We start from the raw sequence: 10,894 nt of genomic DNA, 5'->3' as shown, positions 1-10,894 counted from the left end.
AGTCTATTCACAGAACTGTTCAAGTTGTAACAAACCAAGTGGTCAGCAACATGCTACTCCTCCAATGAAAACACCCTTACCAGCCACTACCCCACAACAAATTGTAGGGACAACTCTATGCCCCCCACCAGTGGGAAGCAGATACAAAAGACAGATCTGTGCCTCTCAGCAACCCTAGAAAACTAAGAGAAAAAGCCTAGAATGTTAGGCAAAACTCCCCACCCCCAACACATACACATCACACCCCTAGCAAATATTCCAGGAAGCTCTCCCACAATGGACATGACTGTTTACATAAAACCCACTCTTAGCTAATGTAACAGTCTGAACAAGGACAAAAACAAAAATTTTCCATAACATAATAACTTCCCTGATGTCAACTTCTTATCCTACCCTGAGCAAACCAATTCCCTGACTCAACTCCTTACTTCTCTATCTTACCCACCAATTGTTCCCCCAACCCCCACTCCCAAAAAGCTATAAAATTGTACTCCCACCATTGTCTGGGGCTGTTGCCACTCTTAGGCTTGAGCCTGTCTGTGCATGGCTACAATAAAACTTTCTCCAGTTGAGTTTTTTTTAATATATAGATATATATTTTGAGATTGTTCACATACCATACAACTATCCAAAGATCCAAAGTGTACAATCAATTGCCCATGGTACCATCATACAGCTGTGCATCCATCAACACAATTAATTTTTTTCAATTTTTAGAACATTTTCATTACTCCAGAAAAGAAATAAAGACAAAAAAAGGAAACTCAAATCCTCCCATACCCCTAACCATGCCCCTTCCAGTACTGATTAGTAGTTTTGGCATAGTACATTTGTTACTCTTGATGAAAGAATGTTAAAATACTACTAACTGTAGTATATAGTTTGCAATAGGTATATATTTTTTTCCTATATGCCTCTCTTTATTAACTTCTAGTTATAGTGTCATACATTTGTTCTAGTTCATGAGAGAGATTTCTAATATTTTATAGTTAATCTTGGACTTTGTTTTATACATTCCCATGTTTTAACATCCAGCTTTCCTTCTGGTGACACACATGACTCAGAGCTTACCCTTTCCACCACCTTCACATACCTTTCAGCACTGTTATTTATTCTAACAATATGCTACCATCACCCCTGTCCATTTTCAAACATTTAAGTTCATCCTAGTTGAACATTCTGCTCTTAATAAGCAATGGCTCCCCATTCTTTAGCCTCATTCTATATCCTGGTAACTTATATTTCATGTCTATGAGTTTACATACTATGATTAGTTCGTATCAGTGAGACCCTGCAATATTTGCCCTTATGTGTCTGTCTTATTTCACTCAATATAGTGCCCTCAAGGTTTCTTCATCAACCCATTTCCTTTAAGATGGTTTTGTTCACACAGCATACATTCTGTCCTAAGTAAACAATTGTTGGTTCCCTGTATAGTCACATATTTATGTATCCAGCACTGTGCCGGTTAGAATTGTATTATGTCCCACCAAACTCCATTATCTTTGATGTAATCTTGTGTGGGCAGACCTATCAGTATTAATTAGATTGTAATTCTTTGAGTGTTTCCATGGAGATGTGCCCCACCCAACTGTGTATGATGACTCTGATTGGATAATTTCCATGGAGGTGTTCGCCTGCCCATTCAGGGTGGGTCTGAATTAAAATACTGGAGCAGTATATAAGCTCAGACAGAAGGGGTGAACTTGCCACAGCCAAGAGGGACACTTGAAGAAAGTACAGGGGCTGCAGATGAGAGACAGTTTGAAGATGGCCATTGAAAGCAGGCTCTTGCTCCAGAGAAGCTGAGAGAGAACAAATACCCCAAATGCAACTAAGAGTGACATTTTTGAGGAACTTCAGCCTAGAGAGGAATGTCCTGGGAGAAAGCCATTTTGAAAACAGAACTTTGGAGCAGACACCAGCCACATGCTTTCCCAGCTAACAGGTTTTCCAGATCTCCAGTGAAGGTACCTGATTGTTGATGTGTTACCTTGGACACTTTATGGCCTTAAGACTGTAATGTGTAACCAAATAAACCCCTTTTTATAAAAGCCAATCCGTTTCTGGTGTTTTGCATCCCAGCAGCATTAGCAAACTAGAACAAGCACCATCGCCACTATCTATATAAGGACATCTCCATCTCTTCCACAAAGAAGGAGGAAGAGTCAAAGAAGGCAGAGAGAGAGAGAAAAAAGAAAAGATAGAGAGAAAAACAAAACAAAACAAAACAAAACAAAAACCCCACAGAACTTGACAGTTAGAAAGCAACAAAAGGAAAGATAGCATTAACCTAAAGTAGAATAAAGAGTCAGACAACATCACCAATGCCAGGAGTTCCATACCCTTCCCCTATTCCCCACCCCTCCATATGCATTTAGTTTTGGTATATTGCCTTTGTTATATTAAAGGAAGCATAATACAATGTCTCCATAAATATAGTCTCTAGTTTACATTGATTGTATTTTCCTCCCAATCCCACCCTGTTTTTAAGACTTTGCAATGTTGACATTCATTTATTCTACCTCATGTAAAAGCATATTTGTACCTTTTATTACAATCATTGAGCACCCTAGGTTTCCCTGAGTTACACAGTCCCATCTTTATCCTTTGTCTTTTGTTCTGGTGTCCCACATGGTCACAACCTTCCTCTTTCAGCCATACTCACAGTCATCTTTGCTCAGTGTACTTACATTGCTGTGCTACTATCTCCCAAAATTATTTTCCAAACCTCTCACTCCTGTCTTTTCCTTTCTGTCTTCAGTGCTTCCTTTAGTGTTTCCTGTAGGGCAGGTACCTTGTTCACAAACTCTGTCATTGTCTGTTTGTCAGAGAATATTTTAAGCTCTCCCTCATATCTGAAGGATAGTTTCGCTGGATATGGGGATTCTTGGTTGGTGGTTTTTCTCTTTTAGTATCTTAAATATATCACCCCATTTCCTTCTTGCCTCCATGGTTTCTATTGAGAAATCCGCACATATTCTTATCAAGCTTCCTTTGTATGTGATGGATCACTATTCTCTTGCTGCTTTCAGGGTTCTCTCTTTGTCTTTGACATTTGATAATCTGATTATTAAGTGTTTTGGAGTAGGCCTATTCAGCTCTATTCTGTTTGGGGTACACTGCACTTCCTGGATCTGTAATTTTATGTCTTTCTTAAGAGATGGGAAATTTTTATGATTTCCTCTATTATTGCTTCTGCCCCTTTTCCCTTCTCTTCTCCTTCTGGGATACCAATGACACATACATTCTTGCTTTTTGTTTTGTCCTTAAGCTCCCAGAGCTGTTGCTCATATTTTTTCATTCTTTTCTCTGTCTGCTCTTTTGTGTGTAGGCTTTCAGGTGCCTTATTCTCCAGTTACTGACTGTTTTCTTCTGCCTCTTGAGATCTGCTGTTGTATGTTTCCACTGTGTCTTTCATCTCTTGTGTTGTGCCTTTCATTTCCATAGATTCTGCTGGTTGTTTTTTTGAGCTTTCGATTTCTGCCTTATGTATGCCCAGTGTTTTCTTTACAGCCTCTATCTCTTTTGCCATATCTTCTTTAAACTTTTTGAATTGATTTAGCATTAGTTGTTTAAATTCCTGTATCTCAGTTGAAGTGTAAGTTTGTTCCTTTGACTGGGCCATAACTTCATTTTTCCTAGTGTAGGTTGTAGTTTTTTGTTGTCTAGGCATCTGACCTCCTAGGCCACCCCAATCAGGTTTTCCCAGAGAAGAACAGGCTCAGGTCACAGAAGGAAGAAATATTCAGTGTCCGGTTTCCTTGATGGTTTTTCTTAAAGGATTGACACACCCTGTGTTTTTCTGCCCAGCAGGTGCACCTGTCAGCCTGTCATGGGCTGGTGTAAGGGGGTGTGGCCCATGGCTCTCCTCCCCCAGTCTTTGGGGTCCAGTTCTGGTAAGGCAGGTAGTAGAGCTGGGCCCCTCCCTTTCCTTTTGGGAAGCTATGCCCCCTCCAGAGGAGTCATTTGCATATAAATAGATTATTTGTTTCTCTTACTCAGAGGGCTGAGATTTTAAAATAGCTGAGGCTTTCTCTACTGCGAAGAGCTGTGAGCTGAAAATGGATGAGGCTTTCTCTTCTGAGCTGCCCAGGTTGTGAGAGAGAGAAAGGGACAGAAAGCTCCCAGATTCACCTGTCGGCCAGAGATAGCACCCAATCCTCTGGGCTCCCCACCCTGAGACAGATATGTCCACTGACTCTCCCAAGTCAGACATCACCAAAAGCCTCTGTCTACTTGTTGGGGATCTGCAGTCTATATTGAGCAGTTAACATTAAAACCCCAGTTGGAGCTGGGTTGAGGTATACTAGCTTGTTTGGAAAGTGCTGCTCTCTAGCACTGCAGGGCTTCTGTGAGGGAGGGGCTCTTGGCTCTTGGCTTGGGTCTGCAGTTTTTACTTACAGATTTTATGCTGTGATCTTGGGCATTCCTCCCAATTCAGTTTGGTGTATGATGAGTGGACAGTCACGTTTGTCTCCCTGCAGTTATTCCAGGTTATTCACTACTTTTTTGGTAGTTTATGAATTGTTCCAGGGGGACTAACTGGCTTCCACTCCTCTCTATGCTGCCATCTTAGCTCCTCCTGATGGGTCATCTCTTTTTGCCATATCTTCCCAAAACTTTTTGAATTGACTTATTATTAGCTGTTTCAATTCCTGTATCTCAGTTGAAGTGTAAGTTTCTTCCTTTGACTGGGCCATAACTTCATTTTTCTTAGCGTAGGTTGTAGTTTTCTGTTGTCTAGGCATGGTTTCCTTGGTTACCCCAATCAGGTTTTCCCAGAACACAATGGGCTCAGGTCCCAGAAGGAAGAAATATTCAGTGTCTGGTTTCCCTGAGGGTGTGTCTTAGAAAATTGGTACACCCTGTGATGCCTCAGGTCACTGTGCTTTTCTGCCCAGCAGGTGATGCCTGTCAGCCTGTAACTCCAGACTGGTATAAGGAGGTGTGGCCTGTGGCTGTTTTCCCCCAGGCTCTGGAGTCTGGTTCTGAATGGAAGGCGGGTAGTAGAGCTGAGCCACACCCCTTTCCTCTTAGGGACGACACCCCCCCCCCCAGGGAGAGGTCATTAGCATTTGAATAGACTCTGCCTGTGCTATCTCCACCCTTGTCTGGGTCAGAGCACTGGGAACTGATAATGGCTGAGGCTTTCTCCACTGAACTGAAACAGGGACAGAAAGCCCCCTTCAGGTCCAGTCTGCGGCTACCCTCCGGCTCTCCAAGGTCAATTGTCACCCAAAGCCTCTGTCTGCTTGTTGGAGATTCATAGCTTGTAGCGAGCAGTCCACACTTGTTAATTAAAACCCCAGCTGGAGCTCAGCTGAGCTATATTCGCTTGCTGGGAGAGAACTTCTCTCTAGCACCACAAGGCTTTGCAGCTCCAGCTGTGGGGGGAGAGGGTTCCCGGCTCGGACCTGCAGTTTTTACTTAAAAAAGGTTTTATGCTGGGATCTCGGGCATTCCTCCCAATTCAGGTTGGTGTATGATGAGTGGACGGTCATGTTTGTCCCTCCGCAGTTATTATGGATTATTTACTAGTTGTTCCTTGTTGTTTATTAACAGGGGGACTAGCTAGTTTCCACTCCTCTCTATGCCACCATCTTAGATCTCTCCATTGAGTTTTGATCTCTTCTCTTCTTGGTCAAAAAACCTAACAGTGTCCCCTGCACTTTGCACAGGCAGCTCTTCCTTATTTTCTTTAGTGTCTCCCTGCACCGTGAAGGCCTTTCTGGTCCGGGAAAAGGCATGATTGACTCCGGCTCTTCCTGGAGCTCAGCGTCTGTGAGCGGGGGCTCCCAGGGCTTATGTGAAGGCCTCGTGGATCTTGGTGCAGCCGGACAGTACCAGCATGACCCTGGCCCTGGGGTGTGACGTGGAGCCATGCAGGGCCGCAGGCAAAGAGAGCACCTGCCTGCTGGGGGCAGCAGCCACAGGCAGCAGCCGCAGGTGGCCTGAGAGCAATGTGAATGCAGAGGCAGCTGCCAACCTCAGTGCCAGCAGGGCTCTGACTGCCACCAGAGCCATCCAGGACAGCAGGGTCGGGAGGTCACGTGGCTGTGGGGCCCTGCGCAATGTGAGGCAAGCACCCGCAAGCATCAGTGGGCAGGGTGGCCCCTACTAGTTTTATTTTTCCAGATGTAGCCAATGGCCCCAATAGCATGGTTTCGAATAATTGCTGTTTCTTAGGAAGGATAACACAACCCCCTTTCCTGCCCCCTCATAGAAAATGAGAAAGATATGTTGGAATTAAGAATGCAATCTGGTCATCGAGAGTATTAGGGAAATCTCCATGGCCTCAGCCAAGTCTTTGTGCAATTGAGGAAGGGCCATAAAGAACCACCTGGCTTCTTTTTCCCAGCAAGCTTGAATGAGTGTAATCAGTAAACCAAGGAAAGGAAAAAGGAACTAGCAGCACTGTGCATAATCATGAGAGGCTGTGATAACAGCATGAGAGCACCCAAGATAAGGCAGTTAAGAAATGTTCTTCCCTCCTTAAAGGTTTGTACTATATTAGGAGTCATGTATGTGTCTGTCCTTTCTTTTGTTCATTCATTCATTTATTCAACAAATATTTATTGAGTGTCCAGTGTGTCCCATGTGGTAAGGCTGGATTTCAGCCCCCATTTGTCCCTTTAGTCAGGTGCCCAACTGTATGCAGTGGACCTGGGCAGGGAAAAGATCACTGTGAAGGTGACATTTGAGTGAAGATCTAAAGGAGAGAAGGAGCCAGCTTCCTGGCTAACTGGGGGAAGGTCTTGAGATGGGAGCATTTTTGAAGAAAAGTAAAAAAAGAGCCCATGTGCTGGTTTGAAGCTATGTACCCCAGAAAATGCCATATTCTTTTAATCCATCTCTGGGGGGGGGGGCAGATTTATTGTGGGTGGGACCTTTTGATTAGCTTGTTTCCATTGAGATGTGACCCAGCCCATTCAAGGCAGGTCTTAATCCTTTACTGGAGTCCTTTATGAGAGGATAAAAGGTGGAGACATTTAGAGAGCTTAGAGAAAGAAATGCCCAGAGATGCTAAGAGAGGACCCATAGACATTCAGAGAGAAAGCCACTGGAATCAGAAGCTGAAAGCAATGAAACCTGGAGAGAAGGACTAGCAGACACTAGCCATGTGCCTTCCCATGTGACAGAGGTGTCCCAGATGCTGGCAGCCTTTCTTCAGAGAAGGTATACTCCTATTGATGCCATAATTTGAACATTTTCATGGCCTCAGAACTGGAAATTGTAACTTAATAAATCTCCATAGTAAAAACTGATCCATTTTTGATATATTGCATTTAGGCAGCTTTAGCAAACCAAAACAGCCCATATGGCTGGAATGAAATGAGCAAGAGGGAGAATACTAGGCAACAGGGTCAGAATAGTAAGTGGAAATACATACAGGGTAACATGTTGTAGGCCATTGTAAGTACTTTGGTTTTTCCCTTGAGTGAGATGATTTGACTTTGTTTTCAAAGGATTTCTTCAGTTGCTGGGCAAGAGTAAACTGTAGTAAGGGCAAGAGAGAGTCAGGGAGACCAGTAAGGCAAGAGATGATGGTGGCTTGGAGCAAGGTGGTGGCAGTGGAGGTGGTAAGAAGTAATTGGAGTCTAGATATATTTTTAAGGCAAAACTGACAGAATTTGCTGCTGGATTGGATGTGAGAAGTGAATGAGAGGAGTCAAAAATAACTCCAATAATTTTGGCCTGGGAGACTGGAAGAATGAAGTTGCCCATTTACTGCAAAAGGGGAAGACACTTCAGTGGGAGCAGAAAGCTTGGGGAGAAGATTGGACTTTTGGTTTTGGATCTAAGTTTGAGATGTCTGATACATATCCAAATGGAGATGTCTGGTAAATAGTCAGTTTTATGACTATGAATTCCAGGAAAGAGGTCCAGCTGGAGATATAATGGGAGTTGAAAGTATACACACGGTATTTAAATCCATGGACCTGGATGACATCATCAAGGGAGTGAGTATAGGTGGAGAATAGAAAAGGGGCCCCCACTTTGATTCTTGCTGTTCTTCATGTATTTTGCCAAGAACTTTTCCATAGACATTTTCCAGGCTTATTCCCTTACTTCATTTAAGCCTCTCTCAAAATCACCTCCTCAGAAGTGCTTTTCTTAATCCCTCTGTCTAAATTGTATCCCTTCCGCTTATGCCCACTAATCACCCTCTCTATCCCTTGTCCTGCTTTATTTTTCTCCATAGCATTTCTGATACTCTAAATTCATACAATCATTTGTTTACTTATTTATTGTCTATTTTTTTCACGAGGTCAGGTTATAAAAAAAAAATTCTGACCACTTATCTTAGTTTAAATTTTCCTAGACACAGACCTGAGACAAGAATTTGAGTGCAATTGTTATATGGGATATGATTCCAGGAAACACTGGTAAGGGTATTGAGACATAAGACAGGGATGAGAAAGCGGCCAATAAAGGAGGCATTATCAAGCAAGTTACCAGTGTGGGTGACTGGAGCTCAGTCCTGTGGGGGAACTATCGGCCTCAAAAAAAAAAAAAAAAAAAAAAAAAAAATCCTGAGGGCAAGGTTGCTGAGGTAACCATACACTAACTCCTGTCAATCACTGAATGAGGGCTGTTTCTAGAATATGTTAATTCTTGTGTTCTTCTGACCATGTTTGGGCTGCAGAAGAAAGCCAACAGATAAAAAGGTACAGGTGCTGATAAGAAGAAGTTGGATGGTGTGCACGACACTGGTAAGGCTGAGGGGATACAGTTGGGACCACAGCATCATCTGCTACATCACTCTATCCCTAGCACTTAGGACTGTGCCTGGCACATGGTGGATACTCAATCAATATACATTAAATGACTGACTGAGTGAACACCATAGGTGCTTTCTGGAAAAAAACAAACAAACATGTTTTGCACTCAGCTTTTAAACTTCTCCCTTCCTCCACTGCAATTTCTTTTAATTTTCCCAGTCTTTTAGTAGAGTCTGAGGCACCTACACAGCCTTGTCTGGTAGGGGTGTGGATACTGAAGGAGCAGAATCTATGGAAGGGACATGTTCAGGAGCTCCAGGCAGAGATCAACAAAGTAAGGTGGGAGGGATAGGGCAAGGGAAGAGCTGGGAGAGACACATACAGAGGAGACAACTCAGGGGAAATAAGAAGGATGTTTGAAAAGCTTCCACTTTTCCAGTATCTACTAGAAGAAGCTGACTTTTGGACAGGTACTTGAGTTACCATCTCTTTTCTCTCTGATTTGAAAAGCCATATCAAACATTGTATCTGTATATCCGTATATCAAACATTAAATTCCAGTTTATACTTGTGTCTATTTTGGATTCTATTTTGTTTGAGTGATTTTTCTTTTTATTCTTTTGTCATTTCAGAATGTGGTTTAACTCCTTTTAAAGCCACCTGCTTTAAGCTTAAAAGATTCTTTCTTTTTAAAGAAATCTGCCTATAATCAACAAAATGTGGTGGCACTGACACTGTGTGAATTCAAAGGCTGTCAGAAAAGATGATGTAGCTTCTCCTTGTTAGCTGGAATTACTCGTGCTTGGAACCCTGAGATGCCATGTGTGCTGGTTTGAATGTATTATGTCCCCCAAAACACCATTATCTTTGATGCAATCTTGTGTAGGCAGGTGTATTAGTGTTGATTAGATTGTAATTCTTTGAGTGTTTCCATGGAGGTGTGACCTACCCAACTGTAGGTGATAACTCTGGTTAGATAATTTCCATGGAGGTGTGGCCCTGCCCATTCAGCGTGGGCCTTGATTAGTTTACTGGAGCACTACATAAGCTCAGACAGAAGGGGCAAGCTTGCTACTGCCAAGATAGACACTTTGAAAAATGCACAAGAGCTGAGAGAAGAGCTGCAGCTGAGAGACACATTTTGAAGACGGCTGTTGGAAGCTGACACTGACATTTTGGAGAATACCATTTTGAAACGCCACCTGGGAGCAAGCAGACACCAGCCACATACCTTCCAAGGTAACAGAGGTTTTCTGGACACCAATGGCCTTTCTTCAGTGAAGGTACCCAATTGTTGATGTCTTACCTTGGACACTTTATGGAATTCAGACTAACTTTATAACCAAATAAACCTCCTTTATAAAAGCCAGTCCATTTCTGGTGTTTTGCAAAAGAGTAGCATTAGCAAACTGGAACACCACATAAAAAGCCCTTCTACCCCGAGACTGCCAAGCCACAGCAGAGGTTACCTGTAAGTGCTCTGGTCAGCAGTCTGAATCTTCTCCTCCCAGTCCGGGCACCAGACATGTGAGCAAAGGAGACTTTGGATGATTCCACTTGCCATCCATTGAGATGCCCCAGTGAAGGCCCTAGACATCATGAAGCAGAGATGAACCATCATCCCTACTGTGCCCTTTCAAAATTTCTGACCTGCAGAATCCATGAGTCCAAAAAAGTAGTAATTTTATGCCACTAAGTTTAGAGTAGCTTGTTACACAGCTATAATAACTGAAACACTTTGTGTAGGAGTTTAGGCTTTATACTAAGGCAATGGGAGGTCACTGAAGTGGTTTTAGGCTATGGGGTAACCTAGTGAGACATGGTAGTTAGAAAGCATGCTTCACAAGTAGTGTGGTACAATGCCTCAGTGCTGCATAATTTGGGGAGGAAGCAGTAATATAATTAATATAAAATACAATGTAATGATGCTCCCTGGAGTTGTTTAGAGTGGCAACTCTGGATGCTGTGGATGAGCTGTCAGTGGCCCAAATGAGAAGAAAGTAAACTACTAATGGGGTCAGAATAACAATCCAGATGGGAGAAGAGAAGGACCTGAGCTAGGGTAGTAGCAGTGCAGATGGAGAGATGGATTTCAGGAATGTTTCAGAGGTAGACTCAGTAGACCCATGAAATAGATCCTAGGGGTAAGGTAGAAGTCTGGAATGATT

This window comes from Choloepus didactylus, chromosome 17 (assembly GCF_015220235.1).
Source record: "Choloepus didactylus isolate mChoDid1 chromosome 17, mChoDid1.pri, whole genome shotgun sequence".
NCBI classification, from domain to species: Eukaryota; Metazoa; Chordata; class Mammalia; order Pilosa; family Megalonychidae; genus Choloepus; species Choloepus didactylus.
This window is presented reverse-complemented; position numbering follows the sequence as displayed.